Genomic DNA, 22,106 nt, shown 5'->3' with positions numbered 1-22,106 from the left:
AGAGGAGATGAAAAGTTGTCACATTCTAGACACAATCATAATGTATTTTCTGAAGGTAATATTGTATATCAATGAATTATAGATGATATGTGAGAGGGAAAAAATCATTCAGATTGTGCAATGATTTGACTTATTTAACTTGAGCAAATGTAATTTGGGTTGCTGTCCACTCGGATTAGTTAAGTTTTAGAGAGAGCAGGGTTTAAGGGTCAAACAAGGAGTTAGGTTTCAGAATTGTTGATTTTGAAATAACAGGTGCCCAGGTGGAGATGTCAAGTTTTCAGTGTCCAGTGGGGATGGGGATGGAACATGGTCTGGATTAGCAATGCACACTTGGTAGTTGTGGATAGAGAGATATGGTCATAAGTGAGCCAGTTTTCACAGTCAAGGATTTCTGACATACTTGTTTATCTAGACATCTTAACTGAAAGTTAAGTGTCTAATTCCATAATTGCTGAGATATTGAGAAAGGAGTGAGGGTATTATGGTCTAGGTGAAAGCGAGAGTAAAAGGATGGGGGAAGATCATAAGAATTCTGATCAGCTTTTGGGATTCCCTTGGAATATGTAGTCTTAAGCATGTGTGAGAAAAGTCATATACATGATATAAAATCACCATATACACTGTGTAGAGTCACCATATATACCATAATAAAGTCACCATATATGATAACCTCCTTGTCTTCTCCTCCTTCTCCCCTCTTTCTCGTCTCTTTTTTTTCTAGCCACATTCAGCCAAACTTTGGTTTAGAGTAGGTAAATGGTTAGGTGATTTCTGTTTTTATTTTACAGTAACTATGGCTGTAAATTTGAGGTCCTGTGCAAGGTGGTAAATCTGTAACGCATCATCATTGGATCTGGTGGCATGGATGAGGCATAGATAAAGGTGACAAACAAGGGATTAGGCTCTGCTGGGGGAAGGAGTTTAGAGTAAGAGAGCTCAAAGAATAAGAGGCATCAACTGGAGAGTTGAGGTGTTTAGGATAGAGATTGGAAGGTAGATGGTCATCCAAAAGAGGAGAGGATAGCTTGTTGGAAGAGCAGATTCCAGGATGGTGGTGAGGTGAGGGAGCACTTAGATGATTGCTAATAACACAGACTCATAACAGACAGTGAGAGTGGCTATGAATGGCATAGTAACTGATAACTTTAGGTAAGAATAAAGAATATGATGTCCTGAGCTCCAGTCTATGGGATTTGAGGGGAAGACAAGAGTGGTGGTCCATAGCAAATGCTTGCAAGGATGTGGAGAAAGAGGAACATTACTCCATTGTTGGTGGGACTGCAAGCTTGTACAACCACTCTGGAAATCAGTCTGGTGGTTCCTCAGAAAATTGGACACAGTACTACCGGAGGATCCCGAAATACCTCTCCTGGGCATATATCCAGAAGATGTCCCAACTGGTAAGAAGGACACATGCTCACTCATTGCAGCCTTATTTATAATAGCCAGAAGCTGGAAAGAACCCAGATGCCCCTCAACAGAGGAATGGATACAGAAAATGTGGTACATTTACACAATGGAGTACTACTCAGCTATTAAAAAGAATGAATTTATGAAATTCCTAGGCAAATGGATGGACCTGGAGGGCATCATCCTGAGTGTGGTAACCCAATCACAAAAGAACTCACATGGTATGTACTCACTGATAAGTGGATATTAGCCCAGAAACTTAGAATACCCAAGATACAAGATACAATTTGCAAAACACATGAAAATCAAGAAGAACGAAGACCAAAGTGTGGACACTTTGCCCCAATTCTAAGAAGAATTGGGAACAAAACACCCATGGAAGGAGTTACAGAGACAAAGTTTGGAGCTGAGATGAAAGGATGGACCATGTAGAGACTGCCATACCCTGGGATCCATCCCATAATCAGCCTCCAAACACTGACACCATTGCATACACTAGCAAGATTTTGCTGAAAGGACCCAGATATAGCTGTCTCTTGTAACGCTATGCCGGGGCCTAGCAAACACATAAGTGGATGCTCACAGTCAGCTATTGGATGAATCACAGGGCCTCCAATGGAGGAGCTAGAGAAAGCACCCAAGGAGCTAAAGGGGTCTGCAACTCTATAGGTGGAACAACAATATGAACTAACCAGTGCCCCCCAGACCTCGTGTCTCTAGCTGCATATGTATCAGACAATGGCTTAGTCGAACATCATTGGAAAGAGAGGCCCATTGGTCTTGCAAACTTTATATGCCTCAGTACAGGGGAAAGCCAGGGCCAAGAAGTGGGAGTTGGTGGGTAGGGGAGTGGAGGAGAGGGTATGGGGGGTCTTTTGGGATAGCATTGGAAATGTAAATGAAGAAAATACCTAATATTAAAAAAAAAGAAAAAAAACTGTCTTGGGGGAGGGGACAGAGATTGGGATTAAATAAATAAATAAATAAATAAATAAATAAATAAATAAATAAGAAAACAAAGCCATTTGAGGCATATTCATGGCACTCACACACAAAAAAAGATAAAGCTAAGCTCTATCTCTTACTTTTTGTTACTGGCATATATTCTTTTTACATAAAAAAGGGGTGGTCCGTGAAGCCATAAATATAAAACCCTGAGTATAGGTTCATAAAAATATGTTTAATGTGTGCAGAAGGTAGGAAATGAATCTTAAATAGTTCTTGACTGGATTTGAGAACATTGAGGGTTGTAATTAAATAGATATGAACCAGTGGTATGGTGACCTTATGAAAACCTTTTCTATAATCCCAAATAGTATTCATAGAGAGTTCCTGGTGGACACAGTAGGAGGAAATAGGCTCCTGTCTGTTGTCGGCAGGCCAGACTTAAAAATGATAGCAAGAGTGAGTGGCGTGTTCTGAGACGTGGATGAGCGAGGCATGGCAGGGACAACTGTGAAGTAATGATGCCTTTGACAGATGGACCACGTGAGAAGCTGCAGGAGGAAGGTATTTGTTAACAAGAAGAAAAGAATTGCATGAGATCTGATACCTAAAGTCAATTTGATGAAGTGAGAGAAGGCGACAAGACCCAGCTGACTTCCCAGGGGAGAACTGAGATGAATAATTCGGAGAAGTGGGTTTCTTCTGAGTGAAGAATAGTGTTCTAGTAATTAAACAAGGCTGGACAGAGTTGTCTCTCAGTTACACATGTTTAAGCAAAAGCGAGGAGGTTGTTGATTTGATGGAGAACTTGAGAAAGGAGGGTATTTGCGATGCCTGATCTCCATGCCTTCCTGGGAGAGCGATGCTTCTTGTCCTTATCACTGGACACTGTGCTTACTGTGTTTCTACATGTTTCTCAAAAGCAAATTCAGAAGCCACCTAATAAAACCATGGATAGTATCCATCATTAAAACCATAGTTAACCTAGGAATAGTGACCTATCATGCATTCTCCACAAAACTGTAGCTTTTAAAACCCCTCTCTACTTCTCCATTGATAAGAAAATTCCCCAATGTAACGCTTAAGAATTTTATCATGGTGTCCAGTCTTGGGGCAGTAGCCTAGCCTACATATTAAACATATGATCTGCAAACATTTTTAATTTCTATTTCCCAACTCTCTTCCTTTTCCCTTTTAGTACCAGATCTAGCTCCATAAATACTCAACATAAATATTATAAATGTAAAATATTTTGGAAATCCATTAATGACTTCTGCAATGTTAAAGGTATCATCTGGTTTGTTCTTTATTCCCCTGTCTCACTATCCGTGCATTTGTGGCATATTATTTACTCACGTAAGGCCATGTTTGTTCATTGTCTTCTAGTGTATATTTTCATCTCAAACAGCTCTTTCAAACTTTCCAACATGAATTTGCTAATTTATCTACTGAATGAGATTATTATAAAATCTGTTATAAACCAAAGATTTTATCTTCATTGCAGGTGATTTTTGAATATCATATATATATATATATATATATATATATATATACACACACACATATATGATATTTGAAATATATATGTGATATATATTTCAAAGTATTTGAACTCTGTTTTGCTCACTCATTTAGAACAGACTTGGACAGTAAGAAATTGTATTTGAGCTATTGCAGATCTAGTTGTCAGAAATAGGAGACAAAAGCCAAGGTCACCACAATCTGTGACATGGATTTTTTTTTTTTAGCTCTGAAAAGTTAGTACTTCTGCAAGAAGTCTGCAGACATCTTGCTCACATGTAGCCATCCATAGACCTCCAGTCGGGGGAGCAAGATCATCAGATGCAAGTTAAAGCCATAAGAAGCACCAATTACCGTAGTTACTGTCCTATGGCTGTGATGACACATGACGAAGGCAACCCACAAAAGGAAGCATTTAACGGGGGAATTTGGTTGCAGTTTCAGAGGGATCATGGCAGGAGGCAGGCAGGCATGGTGCTGAAGCAGTAGCTAAGAACTTAACATCTTGTTCTGCAGGCAGCAGGCAAAGGAGTGACCCTGAGCCTGGCAAGGGCTTTTGAAATCTCAAATCCCACCCCAGAGACATACTTCCTCTAACAGGGCCACACTTCCTCCAACAGTGCCACACTTTCTAATCCTTCCTAAACATCGCCACTAAGTAGTGCAGGGGGTGTGTGTGTGGGGGGGGGGCATTCAAGCATATGAATCTACAGGGACCATTCTCATTCAAACCAGCATACCAATGTGGCTGTACGAGCCACTCCATTATTCCTGGTATTGTGCTAGAAACTAAGGGAACAGAGGGGCACGAGGTATACTTTTATGCACATCTCCTCCAGAGTGTATTACTCTCTAGCTGGGAGGGATGACCAACACATACAAAAGGAAAAGCTGAGGGCAGGGTACAGGCACTTGAACAGTACAAACTCCATGTCTGTCAAGAATCGCTTGACTGCACAGGTTCAAAAACACCGGGTCCCTTAAAGGGTGGAGTGTCACAACCAAAAGACAGAGACAGAAGAGGAACAGACAGAGGCAGTCTCAGGGATGTTCAGGGGTTGGCCTGGAAAAGGCAGCCTGTGCAATAGTGATGTGCAACGAATCCTGCACTTCCCATCCTGTGGCCTTGTGGACTCTGCAACCTAGTCTTTTGTCTCACCAGGTTAGAGCTGGCCTAGATAACTAATCCAATGCTCTGCAAGATGGAGAGCACAGACTTCCCTTTTCTTTCCTGCATTAAAGAAAGCCAAGAAACCCTGGGTGTTATATATACACGATACATATAAAAAGACAGAAATGTGGAGAGAAGTCAGACTTTCTAGGAACCTTGTGATGTGAAATTGGACATAACAACACACTCTCTAGGTTTTCTTTTTCTTAATATATCTCAGACTAGATCCTGGGAAAACTAGCAACAAGAAGACACCAAAGGCCATGAGCAAAATGCATCCACTCAAAGCCAGACCTTCCTCTCAGGAAAGAAGCACCCAGCAAGCTGCCTGCGGAGCACCTTGAAATAAATGGAGGCCCAATTCCGAGTGAAAAGCTGAGTCTTTTGCCCCTTAAACCAGTGGTTGCCCCTCACCCTGTGAGTTGTGCCGGACCTTCAGAAAGTCTGGAGTTGCCACTGCTCATCACACCATTAATTTGTTTACCAAAGCTTTTTGTTCTATGTAATTGAAGAGTAAAGTACAACCCAGCATGCTTAAATTATCAGGATTGAACTTACATGGGTTTATTTATTTATTTATTTAAATTGAAGTCATGGTGCTAAAGAACTGTTTCTATTTTATTCTACGAGAGTGGGAGAAAGAACAAATCTGCATCAATGTATTATGTTTTGGATCTATTTTGTTCATGCCCATGCCTACTTCCATCTAGCTTTCTCTGTTGTGCTCCGATGCATCTAGGGAGTGCTCACCCAGGAAGCACCATTTATCTAGGGAATGAGTGTTCACCCAAGGAGCACCAACATCTAGGGAGTGCTCACCCAAGGAGCACCATTTATCTAGGGAATGAGTGTTCACCCGAGGAGCACCAACATCTAGGGAGTGCTCACCCAAGGAGCACCATTTATCTAGGGAATGAGTATTCACCCGAGGAGCACCAACATCTAGGGAGTGCTCACCTGAGGAGCACCATTTATCAAGGGAATGAGTGTTCACCCAAGGAGCACCATTTATCAAGGGAATGAGTGTTCACCCAAGGAGCACCATTTATCAAGGGAATGAGTGTTCACCCAAGGAGCACCATCATCAAGGGAATGAGTGTTCACCCAAGGAGCACCATTTATCAAGGGAATGAGTGTTCACCCGAGGAGCACCATCATCTAGGGAGTGCTCACCTGAGGAACATCGTGCTGCTTGGGCTTGCCATTCGCCAGACTTGTGGGCCAAATGAATCTTCCTTCTTTATATCTTACCCAGCATCAAGTACCTTACTAAAATAACATGAAAATGAATGAAGATGTATTTCCTGTAAATTTTACAGTCTTTTAAAGCTAAACATTTCTTGTTGGTAATGTTCGTACATCCAGAGTCTCAAAAAATAAGAGTTGATCTATTTATGTCTGTAAATAATATGAAGAAATGAAAATGTATTTTAAGAAGGGAGATTTTAAAAATAAATAAGCCCAGAATAAAATCCCCTCGTAAAGGTGTTACACATTAGGAGTAGGGCCACAGAGCCATTTATGTTATTTCTTTTTTTAGGGACAGTGATCTAGTCTGTGCTCAGCTCTTATTAAATCGCAACGCTAATGTCCAGGAACATTAAGCCCTGTCTTAGTTAGGGTTGCCATTGCTGTGGAGAGACACCATGATCACAGCAACTTTTACGAAGGAAGACAGCTAGTTAGGGTTGGCTCACAGTTCAGAATTTTAGCCCATTGTTATGGTGGGAAGCCTGGTCGCATGCAGGCAGACACGGTGCAGGAGAGGTAGATGAGATTTCTACAGCCGGGTTGGAAGGCAGCATGGAGAGAGAAAGAGAGAGAGAGAGAGAGAGAGAGAGAGAGAGAGAGAGAGACAGAGAGAGAGACAGAGAGAGAGAGAGACAGAGAGAGAGACAGAGAGAGAGACAGAGAGACACAGAGAGAGACAGAGAGAGAGACAGAGAGAGAGACAGAGAGAGAGACAGAGAGACAGAGACAGACACAGAGAGACACAGAGAGACAGAGAGAGAGACAGAGAGAGAGACAGAGAGAGAGACAGAGAGAGAGAGGCTAGCCCTAGCTTGAACATTTGAAATCTCGAAGCCTACATACACCCAGTGACATGAGCCTACGGGGACCATTTTTATTTAAACCACCATAATTTCTGAAAAAATTTTTCATCAATTTATTTCATTTCAAATGTATTAGAAATGAAAAATCTCCACCAATCTTCCAGACAGGGTATCTAAACTCAGCTCCTTAGGCCCTGTAGACTGAGCAAGGCTAAAGCCATGTCTCGGGCTCCAAAGTCCCAGGCGCTTCTCATTGTACCACATTAGCCTTTGAAATACAACCCACGAACAAACACAACTGTATCAGAGGACAGCAAAGCCAGGCCATAGGGTTCAGCTTCATCTTGCAAGCAGGGAATGAAACCATAGGCGGAGTCTCAGAGGGAGGGGTGCTAGGGAGCCAATGGGAAGCCGGCGCACTGATGGGGCATCGGAAGCAAGGGCAAGGTGCATCGGTTTCATCCTGGAATGGCCATAGCTAGCAAGGGCGAGAAGGTGGAGGAAAAGAGCAAACAAGAGACAGCATTCCAGGGGAGAGGTGTGCACAGAGGGAAGGAGATTGTTGAGGAAGCACGTTATTTAAAAGGGGGCGGGGTTATAGAGAGAACAGAGAGGTAGGCAAAAGGCTTCCCTATGTTCCAATATCCAGAGCGACAGGGAGTCCTTCCCCTCAGTTTCCTCAGAAATCAGACTTCACACTTAGGTCCTTAAGCTGTCCAAGACTTTCCTAAGTGGGGGTGACCCCAGCAGCCTCAAGGGCACGTGGGAAGATGCCGGGGGTTCCTCAGACAGCTGCCCTGAGCTTCCTCAGCCCCAGACTCAGTGAAACCGAGCAGGGAGCTGAGTCAGGTCTGTGGGCTGCAATGTTCTTTCCTCGCCCTGGGGATTTTCCAAAGAATTCACATTAACTTTATCTAAATGAAGAAGAATTTAGCTCAGGGTTTTCCCTCAGATATGTGGGACTATTTATACACCTCCCCATTCTGCACAGCCGGCCCTGGATTGCATTGCACTGTTTGGGTAATAAGGGCATTGGCTTAATTGGCTTTTCTTTTGATCATGTTTAAATATAAAAAGGAAAATGTACTCTTTACTTTGGGAAACAAAGAGTGGCCAGGAAAAGAGAGGAAAAAGAAGAAACAGAAGGAAGTGGGCATTTATTTGGTACCTGGTACCCGGCAGCGGTTGAGGGATGCTCCGTAAACCCCAGTCATTAGCCTCGGGGGTCAAGGATCAGTGGAGATTTAGCAGAGGCTTGGTCCATCATCTGGTTCATCTGAGAAAGAGTTACAGGGGACTCGCACAATCCCCCTTGCTTCCAGCCAGGATCATAGACTACACACAAAAGTGGACTCTTGTAGTGAGGTCTCACTGACCCAGTTGGGGTGTCACTTAAACCAGACTTAATGGTGTTCAAGTTTTAGCCAGTGACGAATATGCATTTTCAGGAATGTTAATTTAACCCACGATGTCCTTATGGTCAGGTATGTGTTGGGGGTCTTACCCATCCTTTCTTTGATGATATTTGCGTCCATATGCTTGTTCATGTTGCATCAAAGGGACTAATGCTTCTTTCCCCTCAACTCAGCTCCTAGTCTCTACAAGCAGAGGTTCTGTCTCCAGGAATCCGAATGTTCTTTAGCCGAGGTCCAGTGTGTGCGCATGCTTCCTGTGTGTCAGAGCTCCGCAATCCGATGCTGCCTTCTTTTGTCTTTTTCATTGGCTTCACAAAATGCTTCTAACCTCATATTCGGATCATAGCGCATCTTCAAAAAGCTTTCAGTGTCTGTAGAGTCCATGACTGATCAAGGGACTTGGAAGCTGATTTTCATAGAAAGTTCATGTGACTAATCTTAAATCAAGTACAGTATTAATCCATACTCCCGTTTGTATCTGTAACAATAATCAGCATAAAGTTTCCACTCTGTGTCTTGACCAAAATGTCAGGCTGCCAACTCGAACAGCAGCATAGTTTTGACAGATGTGATGAGAGCCATTTGATGATGGAGTTTTGTTAATGCTTTTTAAACAGTGAATGGATGCCCATGGTAACTGCATTTTGAGATGAGATTCCCTTGACAAAGTTGCCTTTAACAGCCCTTCCTCCACAGTTCCTGCCACTCACCTGGCAGCTCTGCCCTTGGAAGGGGGTGCTGCACTGGGGTGGGGGCCAATACAAATTAGGTTACTCTACTGGCTAGTTTTGTGTCAACTTGACACAGGCTGGAGTTATCACAGAGAAAGGAGCTTCAGTTGGAGAAGTGCCTCCAGGAGATCCAGCTGTGGGGCATTTTCTCATTTGGTGATCAAGGGGGAGGGCCCCTTGTGGGTGGTGCCATCCCTGGGCTGGTAGTCTTGGGTTCTATAAGAGAGCAAGCTGAGCAAGCCAGTAAGGAACATCCTTCCATGGCCTCTGCATCAGCTCCTGCTTCCTGACCTGCTTGAGTTCCAGTCCTGACTTCCTTTGGTGATGAACAGCAATGTGGAAGAGTAAGCGGAATAAACCCTTTCTTCCCCAACTGCTTCTTGGTCATGATGTTTGTGCAGGAATAGAAACCCTGACTGAGACAAATATCATTTTATATAAATTCTAAAAATTTTGGACAAATTAATGCTTAAGTAAAAAGGACTAAGATAAAGCTTACCCCATCACTCCATAGGTCAAGCAGCAACTATAGGGTTGCCCATGAGAAACCTTTTTTAAAAAGCTTACTTTTGAAGTGGAAACTTGCTCCGTAGAACGGGCTAGCCTCAAACTAACACCTACCTCTGCCTCCCAAGTGCTGGGATTAAAGGCGTGCACTATCATCACCTGCCTACTTTGAACTTCTTAATCTCAAATTGGTTTTGTCCTGAGACTTGAGTTTAATGTTTCCCAAGCTAGCCTTGAAGTCATTATGTGGCTGAGGGTGATTTTGAACTCCTGATAGTCCAGCTTCTAACTCCCAAACGGTGTGCTGAAATTATAGGCATGAACTACCACACCCAATTCAAATATCCTTTACATTTCCCTGTTGGACTTTGTGGTTTCATTTTTATTATTTAGTCAGTTTTTGTTTGTCCTTTTTCGAGACAAGGTCTCGCTATACAGCCCTGGCTGTCCTGGAACTCACTATGTAGACCAGGCTGGCCTGGAACTCACAGAGATCCACCTGCCTCTGCCTCCTGAGTGCTAACATTTGGAATTTCTACTCACTCTGTCACTGACTCTGACATTCTTTTCAGTACAGGTCAAGTGTCTCTTATCCAAACCACTAGGGAACAGAAGTGTTCTAGATTTGGGATTTTTCTTTAAGACTTGGAAAATTTGCATACACATGGATATTTGGGGGATGGCACCCCAGTATAAAAACAAAACTCACATTTCACAAACTTCTTAGGCACAAAACCTGGAGGTGATTTTGTGCAGTAATCTGAATATTTTTGTGTGTGAAACAAAGCTTTGTGGTATGGAATTTTCTACTTGGGGGTATGTCTTGTTGATATTCAGTGTTTGAGAGTTTGGATTTTTCCTACACGAGTTTTTACAACACCTTAAGCTGACTATATAACCCCTATGACCCCTGAGACCGAAATAGCAACAGTCGAAATTAACAAGCAATCCCAACACTTGGAAGCATTTTTCAATTTGTTATATTCATGGGCATGCTGCCACAAGACAGGTTTGATTAATAAAATGGACATGTAATCAATAATTATACATTTCAAATTAATTTACAGACAAAATAGTTCATAAAGTAGGCTGATAGGAGATACTAAAGACGGGCAAATTATTAACATGAAGAAGTCTGATATTTACTCAGGCTGCTCCACCATGCATACAGCAGAAGGGGCAGTGAGAAGAGCACTCAGGGCAAGTGGCCACTGAGCTGAGTTTTCAAGACGAGCATTAGCAGGACGAGGCCTGCAGGTGACTTGAGGGAGAGCCACTCCTCCAGGAACCATGCTTCTCCTGACTTAGTGTCTTTTCCGGTTTGCGTGCTTGTTGGCTTTCCTTCTGTTTGTCTCTCAAGCTGGAGATGTTTCTAGAACAGCGATGAGAGAGCTCAGGGCTCTCTTTGTTCCCTTTGTCTTTAGGCCTCCATACTATTCCTGTGTCATAAACAAAAATCAGTCTCCTCACAGTGGCTGATTCTCTGGGAGTGCATATGGCTCTCAGAGCTGGGCGCACTGTGCGCTCCTCAAACAGGTGTGCCGACATCTGGCTAAGAGCCAAGAGCACTCAGAACCAGACTAGAAAAAGGGCAATTTTCTCCTGCAGTAAGCTGTTCGGAAAACTCTATTTTTAGGACAAGTAGATGAATTACAGAGTGAAATCATGTGCAGTTTTTAAATGTGAGACTTTAATTATCTCCCTGCTTCATGGGCCCAGGTTACATCTCTGAGGCCCTTGAAATGTCCATCTCTTCTTTGTCCATTAAACTGACTTAGCAACAGACTACTAAGAAAGCCTGGACAGAGAGCATCTGGGTGCTTTGGGATGTATGCTTAGGAACAAGTGACCGGTGAGTGGGTGTGTGGAGCACACTGGTGCGCATGTACATCCTCCTGTCCATATGGCTACTCTGATCTGTGGGTATGACCACAGAGACCAGAATTCCAGGATGAGGAGAATGCTTAGAAAAGAGTCTTGGGGCTAATGAGGGGCACTTACTATGATATGAGGAAAAGCTGTTCTTCATCCAGAATCCAGCACGAGTGAGCTCGTAGCAAGGAGTCAGTGAGGAAGAGCCATCAGTGCGAGCAGTATTCTTTTCTGACCTCATCGTTACTTTGCAGTATTACTGACTTCGAGTACCCTAACTTTAGTCATATCTCAGAATGCCCCACTCTTAGGTGACTGCTTACAGACCTCGGGGATGTTTTTATAGAAAAATTCCGTTTTCTTAGTAATCATTCCAAATTTATCTGTTAAAATATGGAACCTCGGCCAATTGTGTGTTCAGGCCACCAGTAGTCCCTCTACTGTACTGCAGGCATGTGTGATGCTGCGCTTTTGAGAGATTTCCCTTTTTTCGTCTACCATGTTCTCTGTGAAACTGTCTGTGGCAGAGGTAGCTTCCCCTTCCCTGGGCCTTGAATCATCTCCCTCTCCTGCACTGTAAAATTACAGTAGTAGTGAGGACTTATTTTATTTTTGAGAGAGGATTTCCTGTAGTCCACCATGGCTTCACACTCTGAAGATGGCCATGAACTTCTGATCTTCCTGCCTCTATCTCCCCAGTGCTGGGATTATAGTGTGCCATCAGCCACTAGTTTTATGTGTTCTGGGCTCCATGCTTGTGTGGCAATCACTCCACCATCAGAACCATGTCCCCAGCCCCCAGTGGTGGGAGTTTGCATGGAGAAGCAGCTATGAGTATACATGACCCAGAACTATAAGCCTGACATGACTAGATGTTAACAAGGAATTCCGTGTGTGTCCCAGAGAAGAGGATGGGGTTGGGCTAGTGGACAACCTGTCCTGAGAACCCTCATTACAGTAAAGAGTCATCTGAGATGTTCTCCTCTGCTCAGGAGCCCTCTTGGAACCCTCTTAGGAAAGCACCCTGAAGTGTGGAGGCTGGGTGGAGCATGGGCCATCTGAGGGTTAGTTAAGAACCTTCTCAGGTCATCCAAATGAGAGAGTGAGACTAAATAAGAGGGCCTGAGACTGTTATGAAATACAGCAGCTAGGAACTTGGAGATGAAGAAGAGAAAAATTATTTAAGTTTCTGGCTCAGCCTTGTGGGCGGATGCTGCTGCTGTTAAGTGAGATGCGGATACAGGAAGAGAAAAATCAATGGAAAAACACTCTCCAAGATGATAGCACTGCACTGCAAATGCAACCTATTAATATTGAACCTGCGTTTCACTGCACCTTAAGGGAATGGCCATCAATAGTGTTGGCTTATATAGATGTAGAGAAACTATTCGAAGCACCAGGCCATGCTTTATATAATGTCCCTGTACTAAAGATGCTGACTGTGAGTCTCTTCAACTTTAATTTTTAAATGATGCAGAGACTGTGTAATGTCAAATTCACTTATTAGATGATGGATGAGATAACTTTAATCTGAGATTTTTTTTTAAAACTTTATTATCACTTTCTGATACATGAGACCTTAATGAATTCTGCCAATTTATTTTAAGTAGGTTCCACAGTTCCATCCTTAAAATCCATTAAAGATCACAAATATTAAGTGAAGCTTTTGTCTTTGCTAGAGAGGAAGATAAGGTGCATCAGGGCCAGTAAGATGCATCAGAAAGAGTCCTGACTGCATTTACTCATTTGATAGTTTGTTGAGTAAAACAATAGAGGGACTAAATGTCTTTCCCAGCCAGTTACCTTCTCAAAATACATTTTATAATTATGGTAAAATACACGTAATACACGTAATACTCAGCTTGGCTATGAGTAAATAGTTCAGGGTGTTAAGTCCCATGTGCAATGTGGTGCAAACATCACCCTTTCCAGCCTTGGAATCCACCCTGTACCATTCAACATCCTTCTCTGTTTCCCTCTCCCTGACAAGCTAAGCACCATTCTACTCCCTTTCTCTATGAACTTGACTACTCCAGAAGAGCTCATTATTTTTCAAGCAGAGAAAAAGATAGAGAGATAGAGATAGAGATAGAGATAGAGATAGAGATAGATAGATAGATAGATAGATAGATAGATAGATAGATAGATAGATAGATAACAATAAGGAAGCTTTTATGGTTCTCCATGCTGGCTGATATGTAACCCATCACATCATTAGGATAACTGTGCAAAGGTTTTAACACATTGGATGTGAGGAGAAGGAAGGATGTTGGTACATTTGGGCTAGCTGCTGTGATGCTGCCCCTCCAGCTTAGAGTTAATTGAATCTGCTGTTTTCTGATAGGTGGCAATGAACAAGAGCAAGGTTTGATAATGCAACATCTGGAGTAGCTCTGTCCAAATCTGAATTCTAGTCCTGCTTTCGTTCTAGTTGTATAAACTTGGGCAGACTGTAGAGTCTGGGTTTCCACATCTGTGAGGCAGTAGAACCCCTCTGGTAGATTTAGAAAGGTTCCTTGAGTCCCTAACTGGAAGGTCATATAGAACAGAGAGCCTGGTCTGCCATTTGTGTTTGGACAGCACTCGTGGTTGTAATTTCTCAGGTGTGCTGTTGGTCCTGAAACCTCATTCTGCCAGATTGAAGCAACCAGGTGCATGTTCCAATCTTGACTCTGGGTCACTTGGAGAATTTGCCTTGGTGTTTCTAAAAATTCGCTGGAGCTGGGATGTAAAATGTGCTCATGGTTCTACTTTAGGCCCAATGTGCTTCCTTAGTTTGATAAGGCAAATATGTGAGCTCTTATGGTTTCAGAATGGTGACTTAGAACCCTGAACACACTGTGCACTGTGTTACAGAAGTGTGAGTCAAAGCCTGCCATATTCGCTACCCAGTTTCTTCCTTAGAACCACAGACTTCGAGGATGTGATAGACTGCGGCTCCCTAGGCAGAGGCCCTGTTTACCCCAGGCCGACTCCTGAACCTCTTTTCCTCTTGCTCTTCAGAAACTGACAGCTCTTGTTAAAAGATCTGCTCCGGTCCCTTCACATCCTGGTCCAGTCTCTTCTTGTTGCATGCTCACAGACTAAATAAGGAAGGTTTTTCTCTCCCTGAGGACAGAAATTTTACCTTCTGGTCTTTTCTGATTGACATAATATGGGAAGGAAGAATAATATAATCACTTCTATTGTTCAGAAACCCAGAAACCCTATATAACAGCTCATCTATAAAGACCTGATTCTTCTTTTCTTATGTTAAGAGACTTCATTTTATGTTGAGGAGACTTGTTCATTTCTCACTCTTCGTACTGCTACTGTTAGAACAACATCTGGCCTTAGAGTGTTCAGAAAACACTTCTAAGTCAGGGGATGAATGAATAAACAAACATTTAACACAGAGTACCTTGAGGGGCTGGATGCTATGTAAGTCTGGCTACCTGTGTTCAATTCTCAGAACCCACATTAAAAAATCAGGATATGTTGGTGCGTATTGACGACCTTAGCATTTCTACAGAGAAATGGGGGATGGAGTCAAGAGCCTCCCCTGGAAGCTACTGGGCCAGCTAGCCTACACTATACATCAGTGTGCATCATAGGCAACAGAGATCCTGCCTTGACAAGGTGGAAGGAGAGAATGGACTCCCAAAGTTGTCCCGAGACCTCCAAATCTGGGCTGTGATGTTCATGTTGCCCATGTGTATGTGTGAGAGCATGTATCTGTGTGTGTGTGTGTGTGTGTGTGTGTGTGTGTGTTGTCTGTGCTTCTTCAGTGCCTTGTCCTTTTCACCTTCGTCATTTTTCATTTCAAAGACGCCTGTGCCTAATTACTGTGCAGTCGCTTTCTTCACGAGTCAGGAAGCTTTCACAGTCTTGTTTTGTCATCTTGCATTCCAAGGTTGATTTATAAGACCGTATAACTGCCTGCACACCTGACCCCCCCCCCCCCCACTTTCTCTGACTCTACTGTTCAGCCAGCCTGTATTCTTGTGGAGAGCCAGCGAGGCCCCCAGGAGGGTGCTGAGACTCTCAAAGCGGCTCTCTTCATGGAGCAAATTAAGGACAAACAAATCATTTTGGGATTTTTTGACCTAAATCTTAACCCATTTATTTTCTTAAAATAAGTCTCTTTTTTTCCCCAATGCTTTTCTAAGTGTTGATACAAAGCTCTGTGGTGTAATCATTGCTGTCCGAAGTGAAGTTTTGGCTGCAGAGGATAGTGGTTAAGAAACACCACTTCTCTGGGATGTGTGGCCATTTCTAGCTGTGTGTGGAACACAGGCTCGACATTCGTCTCTCCAAGGTCTCACTTTTGAGAAACTGGGCTTGTACTTCCAGTCACTTTGGACTCAGCTGATTTTTTTCCTCAACCACACGTGGCTACACTGGCTTGCTTGTTTTGTTTTGTTTTGGTTTGGTTTGGGTTTTTTCAAGACAGGGTTTCTCTGTATAGCTCTGGCTGTCCTGGAACTCACTTTGTAGACCAGGCTGGCCTTGAACTCAGAAATCCACCTGCCTCTGCCTCCCGAGTGCTGGGATTAAAGGTGTGCGCCACCACGCCTGGCTTGGCTTGCCGAGTTTGTAACAGTCATTTAGTATGAGTAGCTGTGACAAAATCTCTCAAAATTCATTCACCTGCCAGACAAATTCTGTACAGCTAGCCATACAGCTAAATCCTTTTTGGCTGTTTATTTTTGAAATTGTAATTTAATTACATTTCCCCCATCCCCACCTTCCTCCCAGCCTCTCCCACATGCCCCACCCCATGGTCCTTTAGACTCACAACCCCTTTCTTCACTGTTATGGAATGTATAGATGTATTTGTGTGTACACATATATTAACTACAACCTGCTTGGTCCAGACAGTGCTATCTGTATGCGTGTTTTTAGAGATGACAGTTCAGCCCTCGGCAACCATTGATATGACCTTCCCGTGGGAGGACCTCCTCTCCTAATCCCAGCTCTCCTTAGTTTCCTGTAATTCTTTGTGTGGGTTGAGGCTGCATGGGCCTTCCCCTGTTTTTGTTGGTGTCATCCTGGTTCAGACCATGTCTGGGCAGTTATGTTAGTGGGACTTCATGGGTGAAGCTTCTGACATCACTAGGAGATACACTCTCACAGCAAGCTCCCCGATTCTTAGGTTCTTATTCTTTATACATGCTCTCTCACAATCCCTCGAGCTTTACATAAGGGACTGTTTTGTAGTTGTATCCATTAGGATTGGCTCCACAACTCTGCATATTGATTGGCTGTGGTTTTCTGTAGTAGTCTCTGTCTGTTGCAAAGAGAAGGTTCCTTGACAAGGGGTGAAGATCACACTTACCTGTGGTTATCCGGACAAATGTTTATAGATTGTTGTTAGGGATCATGCTGGTTTAGTGAATTAGTGGTTGTCCATTCTCCAATAACCATGATTTTACAGAGTAGTAAGGTAGGGTTACAGTACCAGGCGCCATGCCTCTCTTGTTGAGTGGGTCTTAAGTCCAACTAGAGCTGTTGGTTACAGTCAAGGTATGTGTGCCACTACTTTGCCCTTCAGGTTATCACCCCATGCTGGCTATATGTGATTCATAGCTATCATGGCTGGGGAGGCCTATGATGGTGTCCCTTCTTTGGGAGCTTGCTTGGCATCTTCAGCCCCATGAAAACTAGTTCTCAAGAAGGGAGAAATTAGATTAAGTTTGAGCTCAGGGATCTCTGGGCCCTGCTTCTGAAGGCCATGGTTTCTTCAGCAATGAAGATTTACCTTCTACTGCTGTGGGGTAACCTTGGGCAATAGCAATAGGCTGTATGTTTGGGTATCTCTTGGACAGCCCTGACAAACAAGTTTGGTATTGTGGTTTTTGTTAGTTGGACGTTGGGTCTCGGAGGGAATTTTGTATTTTAATTTTTTGAAATGTGTATACACTGTGTTGCTGCTGTTTATTTCTATTAACTTGTCTTATCCAGTCCCCATTTCTGCTGATCCCCCTTTCTCAGCTAACCCCCCTCCTGTTTTCCTGCCTTTGTGTGCAGGTCTTGTGCAGTTGCCACAGCTGCTGAACACTCACAATTGCAGGGTCCTCTGTACACCAAGGAGACCACTTCTCACAGCCTCTTCCCCATCCTCCAGCCCTTACCACCTCTCTGCTTGCTGTTCTGCAGTGTTCTCTGAGTCCCATTTGGGGTTGGCTGCTCAACAGTCACTTATTGGAGTCTGCTTGTTGAGTGTCCCTTGTTGAGTGTCCCTGCTGCCAAAAGAGGCTTCTCTGGCCAGGCTAAGAGTACTACTAGTCTATGGGTCTAAACATAAAGGGGTAGGAGGCAGTTTGACTCTGTGTCTGTTTAACCAAACTAGTAGGCTATAAAATTAAGACGACTAACAATTGTGGTCACCTAATAGGTAACAAAGGCTTTTTACATTTTGCTACTGTTTTTCTAAAATATCCATTGGTGCCCCTGCCTCCTTCAGCGGGCAGAGGAAGCCTGTTCTGGAGTGGGACAGGAACACAGGAAGCATAAAAGGAAGGAGTGCAGGGCAGACCCTGAGGTGCACAGGCTGAGAATGGAAGAGTTCCCAATGTCTCTGGAAACCTACATTTAAACATTTAGAGCTAGAAAGAAAATAAGCTAAATTGGAAAATATATATCATAGAATGTCAAAAATTTCAATAATTTTAAAATACACAGGAAAGGTTAAGGTTCCAAGGCAGAAAAGAGACAGTTCAAATGTCTTTAATTCCACAAGTTTATTGCCCAAACCAGATTCTTAATTACTCGCTGTATGAGTGATAATTACACAAAGGATTTCATTATCAAGAATGAATTCAATATGAGGAGAGAGAGCTCTGTGTTTCCACTTGTATCACTTGGTTTTGCTTACTTTTTTAATCTTAATTTTTGGAAAGATTTTCTATTTCTGAATTGGAGCTGGTAATACTTTGAACCATGTTTGGGTTACTTCTACTGAGTTTAAAAAATACAGATGGATGCAAAAATATGTGTGGATGCCACTGTAAAGTCTCTTAATGGGCTGCACTTTTATTTATTTATGTATTCATTTATCTATGCATTTATTTATTGCACTTATATAACCAACATTGAGCAGGTGGCTTAGTGGATACTAAAGAGCAGCAGCCAGTTGGCCTCACTGCTCAGGAGAGTGAGATTTGGGCCAGGGGAGGATTAGCAATCTTTTCTTTACTCTGAGCTGTCCGCATTACTTTGAAATAGCTGATTAAACAATAAAGAACACATTAATAATAATTGACGCTCATGTGTGTTTTGTACAGGGGTAGAGTAGGTTTCTGTAAGATATTGTTGAAGTAGTAAGCTGCACAAAACTTTGATCCTAGAGTCAGCTTATATCTGCATGTATTTGTTAGAAAACAAAGAAAGGAGGGCTGGAGAGGTGGTAGGTGAGTAGGTGCCTGTCACACAGGCACAGGGATCTGAGTGCAGATCTTCTGTACCCATGTGAAAAGCCAGGCCTAGCAACACTTGAGCAATCCCAGCATTGGGGAAGTACAGACAAGGGGCTCACTGGAATTGACTGGTTCCATCCTGAGCCAGTGAGCTCCATGTTTGGAGACTGTCCCAAGAAATAAGATAGATGAAGGAAGACTCTAAAGGAGATCTCTGGCACATAGATACACAGACATACACACAGACACACATACAGGTACCTACATATACATACACAGACACAAACACATACACAGACACATGTACAAACACATAGAGATACATGCATACACATAGGCACACAGATACAGTCACACACAGACACAGAAACACATGCACACACAGACACACACAAAAACATAGGAAAGGAGAAAGCAAGCAAAGAAAAAGATTATATATTCAAGTGAATTTACTTGATAATCCAAAAATGAGCATTTTTAGTCTTTCTGTTTGATTTCTGATGGGGAATTTGATCTTGCTAGTAACATAAACAGGAAAAAGCATTTTTTCCTTTGGTTTAATACATTTCCTAAAGTATTTGTCTATTAAAAAATAAACCAACACTGATCCTATTATTAGATTAGTGGGTTCTTGTCTAGGCCATGCCACTTCAACCTGACTGATCTTGTCTAAAACTGATTCTAATGAAGTCAGACTTTTCGTTATGTTTGCTGTGTTTGGATCTACTTGTGGATTCTTTCCTCCTAGTGTTGATTTGTGTTTCTGTTGAATTATATTTCTCAGTGAAAGCTCTTTATGTTTTTTTTTTTAATTTAAAAATTTTTGTTTTCAAGTTTAAGATCAATTTTCCCATTACATGCATGTATCAGTGTTTTTCAGTTTGCTGTTTGACTTTTGTAATTGTGTTGATGCGTGGTTTTATAATTGTGTTGATGCATGGTTTTGTAATTGTATTGATGCGTGGTTGCTGCACGCTCAGATCTAGTATCAGTTTTCTTTCTGTTTCATTCCTTGTTTCAAAATGGTCCCCTCACCTTGAGTTTATAAAACAACTCACTTTTTTTTTTCCAATTTTGTTTGACATTTTCTCTTCTTTACTCACATCTGATCATTTTCGAGTTGTACTTGTTTTGGTTAATGGTTGTAGTAGGCCACATTTGTTTTCAAGTTGATGAATCACCTCAGCACCATTTTCTAGAAGTTTATCATCTCATCCGAATCCCTGTTTTTATATGAAACTTTCTGTTGGTACATCAGCCTGTCTCTTAGTCTACCCACTCTGTTCTAATTATTGTACTTTGATGACATGACTTATTACCAAGTGGCATCATTTCTCCTTTAGTTAACATAATCTAGCTATTTTTACCTGCTTATTCTTTTAAAATGTACATTTTAATATGTTTATTTGTGCGCATGCATGGTTGGGTGCGTGTGTGACACATGGTGCTGGTTCTCTCATGTCGCTCCTGGGGATCAAAGTTAGGTAGTCTAGCTGGTCTATGTAATGAGTGCCAGGGCAGCATAGTAAGATCGGGTCTCAAGAAACCAAATTAACCCTCTCTCCACTTCACTTCCTACCAATAAAAACCTTAAAGAGATTTAAGAAGATACCCAATGTAGACCTTTGGTTTCCACATACAAACACACGTATATAACCCATGTAATAAATACCATCACCTCAACATTAAAACAAACAACAACAAAGATCTCTTAGAGGATGGAGAAAAATGCCTGCTCTGTCCCAGGCAGCAAGGGAGCCTGGTAGACCAGATATCCAGACGGTTGTATTCCTATACTCCATTCTGCTCAGGCAGCATAGTTTTTGGTATATTTGGAAACTCTGAGGTTACCAGCTTCCATCTCACCTCAGTGTTTTCACATGTCACATGGTGGGTTGGCCTAGGAATTATAGCTTTTAAGCCCCTGGTTTGTAGGGCCCAGGATGAAGTGTAGGCTCTGTACTTCTGAGCTTGGTTACCTTCATGTACCTGGTTTTCCCTGTATAACTTCCTATTTTCTCTTGGCTTATGGACCCTTCAATCGATACAGACATGTTTTTGACACTGTCACTTCTAATTATGTTGTTCTGGTTTTAAGCAAGTAGCTTTATACATCAATACAGATACAGCACTTTTTTTTTTTTTCAAGACAGAAAGTACCAAGTCTTTATTGAGAAACCTGCCTATCCACCTCCCTTACTGTAGGCGGTAGACACACTCTGTGTCAGGGTAAGATGGCAGGTTCAGCTGGTACTTCTTCTCTAGGGCAGGTGGTACAAAGCGACCCCCAAGGTAATGATATCGGCCAGTAAAGTGAGTTGCAGACTTCTTGGGTGCCGTCAGTGAGATGAGTAAGTCTGGTTGGATTCCGCTAGGGTTTCCCTTCTCTACATCCCATCCTGAGGGAATGTCGATGCTAGCAATGGGCACCGTGAGTCAACTCAAGACACTCAGGATGCTGTGGAATGGCTCCCGAACGTCACCCTTGAAACTGAAGCCGAAGATGGCGTCCACCACCAGCTCATACAGCTCGTCCACCATCATGGGCTCTGGGGGCATTTCACCAAGGAAAGGAATGTCCATTTTCTGACACTGAGTCACTAGCCCAGTGAAGAGGGGCTTGTTAGGTCTTTTGGGGTAATAGATAGTTGGCTGGTAACCGAAAAGTTTAAGGTGTCGCGCACAGACCAGCCCATCCCCTCCGTTATTTCCGGGGCCACAGATGACCAAGACAGTCGGGGGACTCTTGGACATAGACGTGGGGGGATAAGCCTTGGCAATGGCCGTGGCACAGCTCAACCCGGCCAGCTCCATGAGTTGATCCACGATGAACTGATACTCGTTAAAAAGCTCTTGATCCACGGCCTGAGCCTCCTCCTGACTGATACAGCACTTTTTATCTTGAGAAAACTATAGATGGAGCTTTGTCTGGCTTGGTCACTGTTTCATCCCAGAGCCCAAAACAGTACCTGGATGGAGGACATGCACAATAAAGTTTTGTTGAATAAACCAATGAATGATTATTTTGAAGAATAGTTTCATTAAGGCATAATTGGCATAAACAGCATACACGTATTTGC

At 42.7% G+C, this 22,106-nt stretch overlaps 1 protein-coding gene and 1 pseudogene across 1 annotated transcript in view; one reads left to right on the top strand and one right to left on the bottom strand.

Annotated features, from left to right (window-relative positions):
* The window catches only part of Rtn1 (reticulon 1), a 202,965-nt gene that overhangs the window by 7,982 nt on the left and 172,877 nt on the right, over positions 1–22,106 (top strand). The window lies entirely within an intron of this gene.
* On the bottom strand, positions 21,159–21,906 carry LOC110307161 (NAD(P)H-hydrate epimerase pseudogene; annotated as a pseudogene).

The sequence above is a fragment of the Mus caroli genome, unplaced genomic scaffold (genome assembly GCF_978045245.1).
Source record: "Mus caroli unplaced genomic scaffold, Mus_caroli_1 scaffold_14, whole genome shotgun sequence".
In the NCBI taxonomy this organism is placed as follows: domain Eukaryota; kingdom Metazoa; phylum Chordata; class Mammalia; order Rodentia; family Muridae; genus Mus; species Mus caroli.
Note: the sequence above shows the minus strand (reverse complement) of the source record. Positions and strands in the feature narration are given on the sequence as shown.